A 12,394-nucleotide genomic window follows, 5' to 3' on the forward strand; every position below is an offset into this window, starting at 1 on the left:
GAGTTCGAGACCAGTCTGACCAACATGGTGAAACCCCATTTCTACTAAAAATTCAAAAATTAGCTGGGCATGATGGTGCACGCCTGTAATCCCAGCTACTCAGGAGGCTGAGGCAGGAGAATCACTTGAACCTGGGAGGCGGAGGTTGCAGTGAGCTGAGGCTGTGCCACTGCATTCCAGCCTGGGCAACAGAGCGAGACTCCATCTCAAAAAAGAAAGAAAAGAAAGGAAAGAAAGGAAGAAAGGAGGAAAGGAAGAAAGAAAGAAAGAAGGAAGGAAGGAGAGAGAGAGAGAGAGAGAGAGACAGAAAGAAAGAAAGAAAGAAAGAAAGAAAGAAAGAAAGAAAGAAAGAAAGAAAGGAAGAAAGAAAGAAAGGAAGAAAGAAAGAAAGAAAGAAGGAGAGGGAGAAAGAAGAAAGAAAGAAAGAAAGAAAGAAAAAAGAAAGAAAAAGAAAGAAAGAAAGAAAGAGAAAGAAAGAAAGAAAGAAAGAAAAGAAAGGTCTTTACAGATGCAATCAAGTTAAGATGAGGTCATATTGGATTAGGGTGGGCCCTAGGCCAACAACTGGCATCCTTATGAGAAGAGGAAGGGAATTTGGGCACACAGACACACACAGAAGGAGGACAGCTGTGTGAAGACACACAGACACATAGGGAGAAGACCATGGGAAGACGGAGGCAGAGATTGGAGTGATGCATCTGCAAGCCGTGCAGAGTTGAGGATTGCTGGCAACCACCAGAAGCTAGGAGAGACAGATTCTCACTCAGGCCCTCTAGAAGGAACCCACCTCAAACCACCTTAGTTTTGGGCTTCTAAGCCTCCAGAACTGTGAAAGAATAAGCGTCTGTTGCTTTAAGCCACCCAGTTTGTGATACTTCATTATGGCAGCTGTAGGAAAAGAATACAGCGGGCAAGTGTAGAAGCAGGAGGCTATTGCAACATCCAGTCAAAAGACTATGAGGACCAGAGGAGGGATGGTAAAGGTGGAAATGGTGAGAAGCTGTCAGATTCCGGACATGTTAGGAAGGTACGGCCAACAGGATTTGCTGATGTATAGGATGTAGGGTGTGATAAATGTTAGCTATTATTATTATCCGCACAAATAGTTTATCCACATGTAATATATGCTTATAGACCAGGTGCAGTGGCTCACATCTGTAATCTCAGCACTTTGGGAGGCTGAGGCGGGTGGATCACCTGAGGTCAGGAGTTTGAGACCAGCCTGGCCAACATGGTAAAACCCTGTCTCTACTAAAAATACAAAAAATTAGCCAGGCGTGGTGGCACACACTTAAATCCCAGCTTCTTGAGAGGCTGAGGCAGGAGAACCACTTGAACCCGGGAGGCAGAAGTTGCAGTGAGTTGAGATCACGCCACTGCACTCCAGCCTCAGCGACAGAGTGAGACCCCGTCGCAAAAAAAAAAAAAAAAAAAAAAAAAAAAATATATATATATATATATATATATGCTTATAAATGTTTATGTTTTCATTGCCCCAAATAGCCCAAGTTTGGGTTTGAGGCTACTGAAACTAGGATCATTTTCCAGGGCAATCAAGAGTAGCCTATTTTGCTGCATGATCAAAGAAAAAATCACATTACTTCTCTGGGTCTCAGTCTCCTACGTGGTGAAATGAGAAGGCTGGGCTCCATTGTATGACTGTATAATTCTATTAATACAATATCAAGTGCTTTGTTGCCTTAGTATTCGTAAATCTTCCAGAGGATAGTAAACGTTTTCTGACTTACATATTTGAAAACCTATCTCCAAGTCTGCAGTAGCTTTGAATAACAAAACTCCCCGTCCTCATCGTTGTTGATCCTCTGCCATATGATACCTCTGGTACAAGGAGTGACCCACCATATTTAAAAAGATAATTACGGCAAGACCAAGGCAATCTTTGTGCCTTTTATTCACTAATTTGGGGGTGGTGTGGAGTTGCTTGGTGAGAATCTGAAACTCTACCTGAAATAGAGGCTTGGAATTCTGGGTCTCAAGATTTCTGACTCCATTTTCCAGAACACACCCTGAATTATCACCATCAGTGTGTTTGTATTTACATTTTAGGAAAGTAAGGAACGTATAAGGCAATATAATAATAATAATAGCAAACAGTTATATAGGATTTATTCTGTGTCAAGTACCGTTCTAAGGGTCTTCAAAACATTAACTCACTTGATCCTCACAACACTCATGAGTTAAGTCCAATTAGTATTCCCATTGTATAAATGAGGAAAGTGAGGCATGGAGCAATTAAGAAAGATTCCTTTATTATAAGGGATCTTACCTCAAGCAGAAATAAATGGGATCCTTTTAAAATAATTAAAACAAATGATAGGCCTGGTGCGGTGACTCATGGCTGTAATCCCAGCACTTTGGGAGGCCAAGGCAGGCAGATCACTTGAGATCAGGAGTTCAAGTTCAGCCTGGCCAACATGGAGAAATCCTTTCTCTACTAAAAATACAAAAACGAGCCAGACATGGTGGTGCGGGCCTGTAGTCCTAGCTGCTCTGGAGGCTGGGGCAGGAGAATCACTTGAACCCGGAAGGCAGAGGTTTCAGTGAGCTAAGATCACACCACTGCACTCCAGCCTGGGTGACAGAGCCAGACTGTCTCAAGGAAAAAAAAAAAAAAAAAAAAAAAAACATGCAAGATGCACGGCAATTTGGAGACTCAATGTCAAGGAAAGAAGTTCTGTCAGAATCCCACAAACTAATTCTGAAGGAGTCAGTCAATAATAAAACACACATTGACATTAGGACTCTTCCTACCTCCAACCCTTTTTGACTTTGATTCTCTAAGGAGGAAAAAGGGGATTGAGAACTAGGCCTCAGGGCACCTAAATAAAGCTTTGCCAGCTCCCAAACACCTGTTACATCCAGTTCCCAAGAAGTTTTGAAGCTTTGAAATGTATCCTGGTATTGTTCCTAAGTCACTCCCTTGCTAGGTCCTTGATAAATTAGACTAGCACTTTTAAAAAATTCTTAAATCTCCTTTCACTTGAGATTCCAAAGCCAATATTTCTTTTCACCCTCATGCTTCCTAGAAAATTCTAGCTTTCCTAAGAATCACTCTTGCTACTATTTCAGACACCCCAGACCCATGGTTTCAGGTCCCATGGCCTGAGTCAGGTCCATCGTGGTGATGGAAGAATTAATACTGGCCTACCAGGATAATCAAAATCTGAGAAGATATTTATTCATTTATTTATTTAGAGATGGAGTCTCACTCTGTCGCCTAGGCTGGAGAGCAGTGGTGCGATCTTGGCTCACTGCAACCTCCGCCTCCCAGGTTCAAGTGATTCTCATGCCTCAGCCTCCTGCGTAGCTGGGACTACAGATGTGTGCCACCACACCGGGCTAATTTTTTTTTTTTTTTTTTTTGTATTTTTAGTAGAGATGAGGTTTCACCATGTTGGCCAGGCTGGTCTTGAACCCCTGACCTCAGGTGATCCGCCCACCTTGGCCTCCCAAATTGCTGGGATTACAGGCATAAGCCACCGTGCCCTGCCTATTTATTTATTTTTTGAGATGGAGTCTCACTGTTTCACCCAGGCTGGCGTGCAGTGGCATGATCTCAGCTCACGCCTCCCAGGTTCAAGCGATTCACCTGCCTTAGCCTCCCTAGTAGCTGGGACTACAGGCGTGTGCCACCACGCCAGGCTAATTTTTGTGCTTTTCGTAGAGATGGGTTTCCCCATGTTGGCCAGGCTGGTCTCGAACTCCTGACCTCAAGTAATCCGCCCGCCTCGGCCTCCCGAAGGGCTGGGATTATAGGTGTGAGCCACCGCGCCTGGCCTAAGTCTGAGAAGATCGTTTGTTGATTCAACAAAATACAATGTTTAAAATCTATAACACAGTGAAAAGCATTGACTTGTCACCCAACCAAATCCTGGAAGTTGTGAGCAACCTTTGAAGTAGGAAGAGAGTACTTTGGGGACTAATAAAAGGAAACAATTTTACACTGTCAGTAGTGTGGAACTAGTTGCCCCCAGTGGGTTTTAAATTCAAGTAGGGTGCAAGAGTGGTTTAGAGAAATTCCTGAGCGGCAAATGAGGAAACCATGGGCTCTCTGAGATACAAGTCCAGTCTTCCGTAGGGGCATAGCCACGGCACAATGCTCTCCTGACCTAACGTCCTTAAAACCTTGGTCAGAAGTCAGACCATTGTGCTAATGCGTGAGGGTGTGCGTGGGGATGGAGGGTGGGATGGAACTCCTGCATAGTTAGCAACCCTGCACCAAATCCTGGCGACCTTCCAGGGCAAACCCTCCACTATGTCATGCTAATAACAGCAGGCCTAGGAAATGGCCCTATGCTACGTAGTCTTGACCCCCACACAGTCACAGTGTCCAGGTGGCTTTGTGAGTCACCCAGACCCTCCGTAATAATCCCACTGCGGGTGGGGCTGCCTTGCAGTTTCTGGCCGATTCCCAGCCTGACTCAGCTCTCCTCCCATGAGCTCCTATTTCTTGCCGGGCAGAAGCCGCCGCGGTACCCGCTCCACCCGGCATGCTCAGTCCTCGGGCCAGGCTTTGACTGCTGGACGCCAGCGCGCGGCCCCCTGCGCGCGTCCCGAGTGCCGGTCCCTTTAAATCTGGCAGGTCCGTTGCTAGGCAACCGCGCGCCCCGCTCTGGCACTGCACTGCGGTGGCTCAGGCCCGAGCCGGCCCGGCAGGGTCGCGGTGGCCAGAGCCGAACGAGGGGCTGCCGCGCGCCGGTGGTGATTGGCTTTGAGGAAGAGAGGTTCGGGCTCTCCAGACCGCAACCACGTTTCCAGGTATGTCTGCGCACGGGAAAGCCGGGGCTCCCCCGGGCTCGCCCCTCTTCTTCCCGGACACAGGGGTCGAAGGGGCAGAGAGCCAGGGGCAGGGGCCCAAGTCCGCGCCCCGACCCCCACTGCGGGTTATTTCTGTCTTTAGAGGCTCAGGCCGGGACTGGAAAGCGTTTGGGAGGGAAAAGACCAGGGCGTGGGAGTGGCAGTGCGGAAAGAGGAGTGGGGTCAGGCCTCTCCCGCCGCCCGCCAGCGACTAGGTCGGGACTGGGGAGGTGGAAAGTGTCACCTGCAATGGGGACCGAAGCAGCGCCCCGACCCTGAGCCACCTTCTCTCCTCTGGAGGCAGCGATGGCAGGAGTTTCAGTTAACAATTTACAGAGAAAACTCCCAAACTATGCATACAAAGATACAGCTTTGTGGCAAGAATGTGACTTCCATACTAATAAAGTCTCAGCCTTCGGAATTAAGGTGACTCGCCGTATCTTTTCTTATAGAAGGAATAACTTCACACTAATAACAAAGAATTGGGGAGTAATAACCATTCACGGGGTCCAGTTTTCAATGGTACTTTTCTTCCCACTCCATAGCTGCAAAGCAATACAGAAGACAATTTGTCCCGGGGAGTGGACACTTTGGCCCATATATTAGGACCCTGACAGATGAAAGCAAAAATCAGGATGACTTCCCTTTTCGATGTTTTTGTTTGTTTGTTTGTTTGTTTCAAATTAACTGCACTCTGAGGGAGGGAGGCAAGGCCTGGGTTCCAGCCTTTTGCTAATGTGGTTCGTGGCGTGCTGATTAACAACGAGCCAGGCTCCCTCCTTTGCCCAATAGGTGTTAAAAGTGAGGAGGTACTGTGTTGGATAAAATTTCCTCATGATTCTTGTCCCATTTGATATCTGTATGGCTTGGGGAAGGAAGACTTAGTGGCATAATAGTTGGGGAAATGGGTTGACAAAAAGAGAAATTACCTCTTAGTGTCTGGTATCACATTTCAGATAGACCAAGTGACATTCTAAGTATATCACTTGTCTTTTTTTTTTTTTTTTTTTTTTTTTTTTTTGAGACAGAGACTTGCTCTGTCGCCCAGGCTGGAGTGCAGTGGCGCGATTTCGGCTTACTGCAGCCTTCGCCTACCTGGTTCAAGCGATTCTCCTGCCTCAGCCTCCTAAGTAGCTGGGATTACAGGCACGTGCCACACCGCGCCTGGCTAATTTTTGTATTTTTAGTAGAGACAGGGTTTTGCCTTGTTGGTCAGGCTGGTCACTCCTGACCTTGTGATCCGCCCGCCTCAGCTTCCCAAAGTGCTGGGATTACAGGCGTGAGCCACCGCGCCCGGCCATCACTTGTCATTTTAATCTACATCTCAGATATAAACACAGGTTTGGTCATTCTGGTTAAACATATTTCCTGATTACACGGAGGGAGGTGGAATTTTCATTTTTCCAGTTCAAACTGGAGAAGGAGGGCAAGGATATCCAGTAGACAGAAGATCTTGGACCCCAGGAAGTGTAAGTACAGTCGTGTTAGCTGATATTTTGTTGGAGTGTTTAGAAGCACAGAGCCTTACGCAACATAACTCTTCAGCCTTGTAATTGATCATCTGCATTGTCAGTAAGCTCTCAGGAAGGCCTCATAAAAATACAAAAGAAAAGTGTTCTGCCGGGCGCGGTGGCTCATGCCTGTAATCCCAGCACTTTGGGAGGCTGAGGCGGGCGGATCACGAGGTCAGGAGATCGAGACCATCCTGGCTAACACGGTGAAACCCCGTCTCTACTAAAAATACAAAAATTTAGCTGGGCGTGGTGGCGGGCGCCTGTAGTCCCAGCTACTCGGGAGGCTGAGACAGGAGAATGGCGTGAATCCGGGGGCGGAGCTTGCAGTGAGCCGAGATTGCACCACTGCACTCCAGCCTGGGTGACACAGCGAAACTCCATCTCAAAAAAAAGAAAAAGAAAAGTGTCCTAAAGACTTTTAGCTAAGCCAAATAAACTTCAAGGGAAAAAAAAGTGCTTTCCCTAAAATACCACCCCCAAAACTTTATAAGCCAGAGGAGAAATTATGTCAAAAAAATTTTTTAAAAGTAACTTAGAATCAAAGCATTGTAGAGATTTCAGGAAGAATATTAAGGATCATTCATTAAACAAATATTTATACAGGGCTACTATGTATCAGGTAACAATGCCAGGCCATCATAGCATATTTGTATAATAAAGGTCTGTGTGAAATGCCACAGAAGCACAGGAACAATCCAGAGTGCAAAGTCATCCTTGCTAGTCTTCAAACGAATACTCATTTCTGAGAAGTTATTGGTGCCTCTGAAATACAGTGGGACATTTGGAAAGCTCTTGGTAAAGCAATTGGTGATTTTAAAATGCTGATATATTAGGGTGTAGAAAAAACTACCACTTTTTTGTTTAGATAAAATCAATTCAGCTTCTGAAATTTGGGGACATCAACAACTAACTTACAGAAGTTAGGGCTAATTTTTCCCTGAGGATGCAGATTAAATCAATCTGAGATTGGAATTTAGGCTTCCTTATATTTGTTTTAATAGTACCTACTTTTTTTTTCAAACTAACTTTTTCTGAGGTCTGATGACTTCTGGCTGGCCACTTTGGAGTACATATCTCTGGAGAAAGTTTACGTTGTTTAACTGGCTGGTTTATGTTCAAAGGGAGGGTAAGGAAAACCTGAAAATGAACAAAACCCATTGTTTACAGTACACTTTAAAAATTGCTTTCATTTCCATTTTCATTCGTTTTTCTTAATCACCTGTGAAACCAATATATTGTCCCTATTTTACACCTGAAGAATCTGAGGCTCGCAGTTCTAAAATGTGGGGGCCAAGATATCTGACTCCTTCAGTCTTTTTTCCACCATAGTCCACACTCAGTTCCTTTCTCAGGAACTTCCTTTTCCTTCTTCCCCACAATTTTGCACGGTAATACATATTGATCCATCTTGACTTCAGACAGTTCATTTGCGTCCTTCTTTTGGTATTTAATAGTTTTCTGCAAGTCAGTGAAAGAAGGTGGAGAATGGGGAATCTCCCCTATGGGGGCAGGTCAGAATCTTCTGAGGAAAGAGGGTAGTGATGGGAGTGTTTTTGTGTCTGGAAACAGTGTAAGCAGGAAAAAGAAAATTTAAAAAAAAGGTTGAGAACCACTGCTCTGAAGTGAGAGTAAATTGGACAGTTGAGAAAGAAGCAAAACTAGTGATTTCCTTTGTAACAGACTTTTTTCCTAGTTTGGTGGAGCAGTTTTTCTAAGGGTCCAGAGAACAGACTATCCAAGAATAAGGGGAGAAAGTTCTTTATGCTAAGAGGAGCCCTTTGTCTTCACCTTACTGCCCCTGGTTAGTGACTAAAAGCCATGCCCCTTCTTGAGCGCTACTAAGCTACTAAGCGACTAAGGGTAATGACAGGTTACTCAACACAGGTTGGAGATAACCTTTTCCAACCATCATTCCCAGTTTACAAAGTTTGAGAGGAAGGACCCTTGCGAGATGGGAAAAAGCCTTTGGCATTCTTCCAGAACTGTTTTCCAGTCCCTACCTACTCTGCCTGGAAGAATAATGGAATTTTGCAGGCAGATCTAAATTTTTGAAGAGAGATGGTCCTGAAAATTTGAAACCTAAATCTTTTTTTTTTTTTTTTTTTTTAGGAGACAGAGTGTCGCTCTGTTTCCCAGGCTGGAGTGCAGTGGCATGATCATAGCTCACTTCAGCCTCAACCCCCTGAGCTCAATCAATCCTCCCACCTGAGCAGTTAGGACTACAGGCATATACCATCACACCTATCTAATTTTGTTTTTAATTTTTGTAGACACGAGTCTCACTATGTTGCCCAGTCTGGTTTTGAACTCCAGGCATCAAGTTATCCTTCCGCCTCTGCCTCCCAAAGCACTGGGATTACAGATGTGAGCCACTATGCCCATGTAAATGGGATAAGACAACAGAAAAAAAAATTTTGATTTATGTCATCGAATTTCCCTAAAGCCTGTGATTTAAAATATGAATATTTTAGAAAACAAATAATTAAATTTCACATTCACTTTAATATGATTATATTCTCTAGGGCCCCAGCTCAAAAATGAAACTGAGATGGTTTGTAGATTTCTCCTTTCACAGTAAACAGTAGTGTATTATTTTCTGGAGCTATTTGAGAATAAATGTGCATTCCTCTAAGATTTTTATGGAACAGTGCACCTACAGGTCCATTGTAAATGACTGTTCTTTGCTTAGCTCTCGACATTTATGTTACATCATGTTATATATAAATTCATCTTCAATTTAGTTTATCAGTGGTTCTCAAATTCTTTAGGTGAATACAAACCACTTGCATGAGACAAGAGATCTCTTACTCCGCAAAAATGTTCCATTACTTTGCCAGTGCAAAAAAAAAAGTCACCCGAGGATAAATGATAATGTTTTCAGTGAGACACTAACTAGAACCATCAGGAGTCCATTATTAATTCATGTCAGACACAAATGAATAGATGTAGTCATATTGTAGACACATACGCCTTAACAGTGCAGTCCTGCGGGCTTCTGGGGGATTGCTATCTTAGAGGACTACTGATGTTGTTTTTGTCCTATGACTTTTTATTGTTTTCCTGTCTGTGTTCTGGATTATTTGCTTCTAAAGAAACCAGTTTTTCATCCCCTCGAGGCCTCCTTCCCCTACCCTTCTGACCTTCAGTATCCATTGTAGTGTTGAGTAGGCACTTACACTAATGTCCACAACTGACCCACTAACAGGCATGCCTACACTTTCAATAATGGCTTATGGTTTGGTTTGCCTTATGCTGGAACAAATTACCTAGTCAAGTTTATTGAGAACAAAATGGCTGCCAGCCCAGGGTAAAGGAGTGTCATTGCCTTAAAGCATATTCCCTGTTCTCGCCAGAGAATTCTAATGCCATACTCGTTCTGCATAAAAAGAGACAGTGCAATTTGTGAAGAGAAAATGAGACTGGCAGCTTTTACCCCGAGTCTGGGCTTTGCCACATTCTGTGACTAGATTTGGGAACAAGCCCTTAAAGGATATCTTGCCAATGAAAGAGAGAGAGAAAAAAAAGAAGCAGCTCAGAGACCCCTTGACCCTGCCCTGTGTAAGCCATGGGAGGGAAATTCCAAAAGGCTTTTCAAACCTTTCTTTCTGTTCTTTGAAATGTGACATGCAGTTCTCCTTACCCTCCCCCCTTCACTTTTCCTCTCTTCTTTTGTGGCCTTTTAAAAGATACCTAAGCTCTGAAAATAGTGGGTTGTTTTCTTTCAATGTGGGGAATGAAACCTAGCAGATGAATAAAGAAGAATTTTAGAACAAGCACTGACCTGGGAGACAGGGTCCTCAGTTTTACTACTATGGGCTGTGTGGCCTTGGTCAAGTCACTTAACTTCTCTGGGCCTTAGTCATAAATGGACTCTTCCCATTTCAGTAACTATATAGGCTTCACTGAAAGGCATTTCCTTTCAGACACCAGGAAATTATACAGAGGCTCAGGGAAGAAAGACAGTGAAAATTAAAAAGTGTGTGCATGTGTGTATGTGTTTTGCCAGAGATTTATGGGATGGTTGGATGTAGAAGTTACTTTTTCAAGGAGCAAAATTATTAATGAAAAGAGTTTTTTATTTTAACCTTTATCCATACCCAGACCTCTATCTCAGATGTGTCATTCTTGCTATCTCCAGATATAAAGTGGCCACACTTTACTTGCCCCTGTGCTCACCTCCTTCCTAATCAATCCCACCACTGCCCTTCATCCAGAATTAAGAGAAATAGTAATCTCTCTGCCATTGCTACCTGATTAGAAGCATTTTTATCATCTATAGAATTGTTGGGTAAAAATTTGACTGCTAAAAAATGTGACTGGCAATTAATATCACCCTCTTTTCTCCTCTCTCTGTTCCTTTCCTCTATGATTGCTGTAATAATTCCTACTGATTTGCATTCATATTTCTAGACAGGAGGGAAACCAAGAAATGATGTTTCCCTTTAAGAACAGATTGATCAATGATGCTTCTGGATGGTGACTCATAGCATAATAAAAGTCAGAAAGGACTGTTTCAAAAGAAAGAAGATGATACTCCAATGGCAAATACGTACTGTAAATTTCAGGTCTGAGTTTATCACTATGGTCTGATTGACCTCAAGAAAGCTTGGCTTCTGGCTTTTGGACCAATGATTTTAGTACCTTCACTGAACTCTCCAAATAGTTCATCTTAAGAATATGTGTACCTTCTCCTTTCCTCAAAGCCAAGTAGTTGCCAGTAGGGATGTACCCTTGGGGATGGTGAGTCCCTTCCATCTTTTGTGTGGCAAAGGGGAGAGATATGTTCAGTGCCTATAGGTATCAAGTTTATTCCTTCATTGCTTATAGTAAGGAAAACCTGTGTTATTTAAAATAAACTACTGTTTGTGAAAAGAAAAGAAAAGATCATACACCAAAAAGTAGTTATCTCAGGGCCACGAGATTATGAAGGAGATTCCTTCTGTTTTATGTGCTTTTCTGTATTCTCCAAAATTGTTATAATAATCAAAGAAAATATTAATTAAGTTATAAATACAACATTTGCCATTTCTCATTACCAGCAGAAAATTACATTTCAGTGCATAGATAAAAGAGATGCAGGCATACTTTGATTTTTCTCCATGGTAATACTACAAATATGTCTTGATAAATTAATATATAAAATGAATAAAGTGACCCTCTCCATCTTTTCCTCACCCTTTAGGGCTAACTTCAGCTACCGGTTGGTGGCTTCAGGTGCCAGTGGCCCTCCACATGCTGCTTTGGTTCTTCTTTCTCCCTTCCCTCAGAAGTAGTCACTTATCAAATATTTCAGTGCTGTGGGAAAGCTGTACATTAAGGATTCCCTTTGGGTAGGGAAGACTCTTTTTGAAACAAAATAATCATCCTCATATTTTTATAAACTTGGAAAGTTGTTTGTGATTTAGTATGCTGAATTTTCACCTAAAAACTACACTCAGAGTCAATATCTTGAGAAAAACACATTTGGTGGCATTAATATTTTCAATTGTTGACATTAGGTTCTCCTCAAGAAATTGCTGTCAAAACAGATAGAATTCTGTACACTTGGCAGTCTTGCCTAAAAGCAAAGCCCAAGACTGGAATAGCAGGAATTTATAGGTCAAGACAGAAGGGCATTTGGCAGAGTTAGTCATAAGGAAGTCTGCATGGTATACTTTACCAAAAGCTCACATCTCATTAAGCCCTGATGTTTTAGTCACTTTAAAGAATGAATAAACAATAGTCCAATCCACAAGAACTAGAAAGGCATCAGACACATTGAAAGCACAGGTATTACCAACATTAACCTATTAATTTCAAATCACTTTTTTTATTTTAAAGCAGTCTGTTTTTATGTGTACAGCTGTTTTCTTATAGAATCACTTTCTGTGTGTACAGTAAGTAGCTAAATGTGTCAGTTTACCAGTTCTATTTCATAGGATCAGAGACTTTTAAAGCTGGAAGCATCTGTAGAACTTAGCTCGTTCAGCCCTTTCCATTTATAAATGAGGGAACTGAGGCCCAAGTCATTCAGTGAGTTAGAGAGAGAGCCAGCACTCAAATATTTAGATTCTTCACCCATG

At 43.0% G+C, this 12,394-nt stretch overlaps 2 protein-coding genes across 5 annotated transcripts in view; both read left to right on the forward strand.

Annotated features, from left to right (window-relative positions):
* The window catches only part of HPRT1 (hypoxanthine phosphoribosyltransferase 1), a 1,139,661-nt gene that overhangs the window by 864,527 nt on the left and 262,740 nt on the right, over positions 1 to 12,394 (forward strand). The gene's annotated exons all lie outside the window — the stretch shown is intronic.
* CCDC160 (coiled-coil domain containing 160) overlaps positions 1 to 12,394 on the forward strand; it is an 820,286-nt gene that overhangs the window by 806,423 nt on the left and 1,469 nt on the right. For 2 of the 4 annotated variants that reach the window (XM_050777329.1, XM_050777328.1), the window contains exon 2: positions 4,663 to 4,779. The gene's annotated coding sequence lies outside the window, so the exon portion shown is untranslated. The remainder of the gene's footprint in view (positions 1 to 4,662; positions 4,780 to 12,394) is intronic. The other 2 variants (XM_050777326.1, XM_050777327.1) reach the window with 1 other exon arrangement.

The sequence above is a fragment of the Macaca thibetana genome, chromosome X (genome assembly GCF_024542745.1).
Source record: "Macaca thibetana thibetana isolate TM-01 chromosome X, ASM2454274v1, whole genome shotgun sequence".
NCBI classification, from domain to species: domain Eukaryota; kingdom Metazoa; phylum Chordata; class Mammalia; order Primates; family Cercopithecidae; genus Macaca; species Macaca thibetana.